The sequence below is a fragment of the Cupressus sempervirens genome, chromosome 7 (genome assembly GCF_028749045.1).
Source record: "Cupressus sempervirens isolate cs-2001-9-10 chromosome 7, ASM2874904v1, whole genome shotgun sequence".
Taxonomy (NCBI): domain Eukaryota; kingdom Viridiplantae; phylum Streptophyta; class Pinopsida; order Cupressales; family Cupressaceae; genus Cupressus; species Cupressus sempervirens.
In genome coordinates this window covers 346,679,903-346,684,002 of record NC_143124.1, presented here as the reverse complement: position 1 = coordinate 346,684,002, position 4,100 = coordinate 346,679,903, and the positions used below count along the sequence as shown (strand labels likewise).

Below are 4,100 nucleotides of genomic sequence, written 5' to 3'. Positions count from 1 at the left end.
CATTAACAATTGGATCAAAAATTGCATAAGCTTCAGGCAATTTGGCAAAAAAGGGATTATTCAAATGAAAAGCGGCATCGTCTAGACAAATATGGAAGTTGAGGATAACTGACATTTTGATTCTCCGATGAATAATGTAAAGATCTAAAAGTATTTGGCCAATCAATCGAATTGTTCGACAAGATTAGACTTTTAGTTTTCGAGTTGGAAGGGATCATTTATTTATACAATATTTTACCTATTCTGATAGGGAATGACCAATGAATGTATATTCTTGTTTCTTTTTAGGTTCCCCTATAGTTAGATATCTGATTAACTCCAGAATCTATGCCCCTCCGGTTATGCATAATTGCATAACGAATCGAATTATAATAATGCAATTCAGATTCAAAACATTGCGTCAATTTATCTTAATGGATTATTATAAAACAATAATGGGGCGTGGCCAAGCGGTAAGGCAGCAGGTTTTGGTCCTGTTATTTCGAAGGTTCGAATCCTTCCGTCCCAGGTGGAACAGTATTATTGAATTGAAAAAAAAAAGACTTATAGAAGGAAAAGATGATTTCGATAAGATTCTAAATAGAGAAAGGGATATTTTTGCGGTGTAGAATTGGAATACAGATCAAATTGAGATAGAGATAAAGTGAAATTAGCCTATTGGATGTATGCTGGTCCTGCTCATATTGGAACCCTACGAGTAGCTAGTTCTTTCAAAAATGTGCATGCCATTATGCACGCTCCTCTAGGAGATGATTATTTCAATGTCATGCATTCTATGTTAGAACGTGAAAGAGATTTTACTGCCGCAACTGCTAGCATAGTAGATCGTCACGTACTAGCACGTGGATCTCAAGAAAGAGTTGTGGATAATATTCTCCGGAAAGATAAAGAGGAACACCCTGATCTTATTATATTGACACCTACATGTACCTCTAGTATTTTGCAAGAAGATTTACAGAACGTTGTGAATAGAGCATCCATAATTTCTGATTCTGACGTCATTTTTGCAGATGTTGATCATTATCAAGTAAATGAAATTCAAGCAGCGGATAGAACTTTAGAATTAAACAGATCATTTGGATAATGAGTTAAATATGAATTATGCTCTTGATTGATCTTAGAAAAAATATCTCTATTAAATAAAAGATTTATATCTATTTTTAGGGAGACAAACCTAGTATCTATTTGAATAGAAATAGATATACAAATTTTTCATATGCAAGGAGATCTTTATTACCATTTTAACAAATTAAATTGATCGATACGAGTTGATTTTCTATTACGATATATTGCCAGAACAATAGCTAATCCAATAGCTGCTTCAGCAGCAGCAATAGCTATAACAAAGATCGAAAAGATATCCCCCTTTACTTGCCTACTATCAAAAAAATATGAGAATGTTACTAGGTTTAAATTAACTGCATTGAGTATTAGCTCAAGGCACATAAGTGCTTTAACCATGTTTCGACTTGTTACTAGCCCATAAATACCGATAGAGAATAAATAAGCACCTAAAAGAAGCGCATGTTCGAGCATAATAATTCCTCATACCTTGATCTCTTCAGATACAAACAAAAGTGGTAGTTTCTAATTTACATGAACGATCTATGAAGATAAAACAACGTATTTATGCCGCACGAGAGCTTTCATTTTCAAACTGTTTCTTCTCGACAAGCTATAGTAATGGCTCCTATAAGAGCAATTAGAAGAATTAGAGAAATAAGTTCGAATGGAAGTAAAAAATCAGTGGATAAATGAGCCCCAATACGTTGAATATTGTTTGTTAAATCTCGTTCTAACATTTGATCTGATTTTTGAGTCAGAGATATTCCGAACCATGATATGTTCAAGATAATAGTAATTAGTAAAGAAAAAAGACTCGTACAAACTATTGAAGTAACGCTATCTCCGATAGTCCAGGGAGCGGCATAATTGGGATATTTTGGATTATTTATCAACATCACAGCAAATAGAATCAAAATATTAACAGCTCCTATGTAGATCAGGATTTGTGCAACAGCTACGAAATCCGCGTTCAGTATAATATAGAAAAAAGATATACAAATTAGAACCGTTAATCCACTAATTAGTATAAATAGATCCACAGATCTATCCCATTTTGATCAATAAAAGAAAACTTACTTTCTAAAAATTGATACAAAAAAATTGATACAAATTTTATTGGAACGAAAACGAAAGGAAAAGAAGAATGAAAAATAAATCATAGATATAATGTATAATAAGGAGATTTTAAATAAAATGTTGCTCGAATATTAATTGAAGTTAGTAACTAATGATCCGGACAAAATGAAAAATGCATTTTTTATACCTTAAAATCATTTTTATGAAAGAATTTCATTTGCTTCTCTTCTATGGAAGTTCCATTTTCCCAGAATGCATCCTGATTTTCGGCCTATTTCTTCTTCTAGTAATCGATGTCATTTTTTATCAGAAAAAGACAACTTGGTTTTATTTCATCTCTTTAACAAGTTTAGTGCTAAGCATAACTTTTTTGTTATTTCAATGGAGAGAAGAACCCACGATTAGTTTTTTTGGCAATTTACAAACAAACAATTTTAATAAAATATTTCGGTTTCTCATTTTATTATGTTCCACTTTGTGTATTCCTCTATCCGTGGAATACATTCAATGTACAGAAATGGCTGTAACAGAGTTTTTGTTATTCATATTAACAGCTACTCTAGGAGGAATGTTTTTATGTGGTGCTAATGATTTAACAACTATCTTCGTATCTTTAGAATGTTTAAGTCTATGTTCTTATCTATTATCTGGATATACCAAAAGAGATGTTCGGTCTAATGAGGCTATTATGAAATATTTACTTATGGGTGGAACAAGTTCTTCCATTCTTGCTTATGGTCTTTCTTGGCTATATGGTCTATCTGGAGGTGAGATTGAAATTCAAGAAATAGCCAATGGTCTTATAAATACACAAATGTATAACTCTCCAGGAATTTGGATTGCACTTCTATCTATAACGGTAGGAATTGCATTCAAACTTTCTTTAGTTCCTTTTCATCAATGGACCCCCGATGTATATGAAGGAGTGCGATTCGTTTGATAAATTATTACATACAATATCTTTTTTAGAGATGTTTGTTTCTATTTATAAAAACTCTATAGACATGTGAAAAAAAGATTGTTATTCCCACTTGGACTAAGACATCACTTTTACCAAAAATTTGAATTGAATTAAGGTAAAGCAAAGTAAGAAACAAACTCAATTGTTTGATTGAATTAACACACTACACCACCCCAATACAATAAATAACTTTTACAAATGAATTATTACGGATAGTTTTTAGGGTCAGATTGACGTGTACTTTTATTCTCAACTTAACTTTTAATAGACACAAATACAAACCATCATACTTCAGCTCAGTTTGGGTGCGAGCTAGAATAGATTGCAGATCCTTGCCCCCCCCCCCGGGCCTGGATCTACTGATCCACCGACCCCATCGAGTAATCTAGAATATTAGATATTAGACAAATACCTTTCCTCTATCCGAATTATTCTATTCCCATCCATTCGGTATTCAGCTCAATCTTAAAATAAAAGATTGGGCCGAGTTCGCTTCGATTAAGGGACCAAACAGACGAAAGTCACTCGATTACAAGCGATCAATCGTATCAAATTCAAATTTGATTTCCTTCCATACTTCACAAGCGGCAGCTAGTTCAGGACTCCATTTAGTAGCTTCGCGGATCACTTCATTACCTTCACGCGCAAGATCACGTCCTTCATTACGAGCTTGTACACAAGCTTCTAAAGCGACCCGATTAGCCACTGCACCAGGTGCATTTCCCCAAGGGTGCCCCAAAGTCCCTCCACCAAACTGTAATACAGAATCATCTCCAAAGATCTCGGTCAGAGCAGGCATATGCCAAACGTGAATACCTCCTGAAGCTACAGGCATAACACCCGGCATAGAGACCCAATCTTGAGTGAAATAAATACCACGACTTCGGTCTTTTTCAATAAAATCATCACACAATAGATCAACAAAACCCAAAGTGACTTCTCGTTGTCCTTCAAGTTTACCTACTACAGTACCAGCATGAATATGATCTCCACCAGA

At 34.0% G+C, this 4,100-nt stretch overlaps 1 non-coding gene across 1 annotated transcript; it reads left to right on the top strand.

The window, feature by feature from the left end:
- Positions 1 to 435: 435 nt before the first annotated feature.
- On the top strand, positions 436 to 508 carry TRNAQ-UUG (transfer RNA glutamine (anticodon UUG)). The gene has a single exon. It is a non-coding gene; the product is annotated as a tRNA-Gln (tRNA).
- Positions 509 to 4,100: the final 3,592 nt, after the last annotated feature.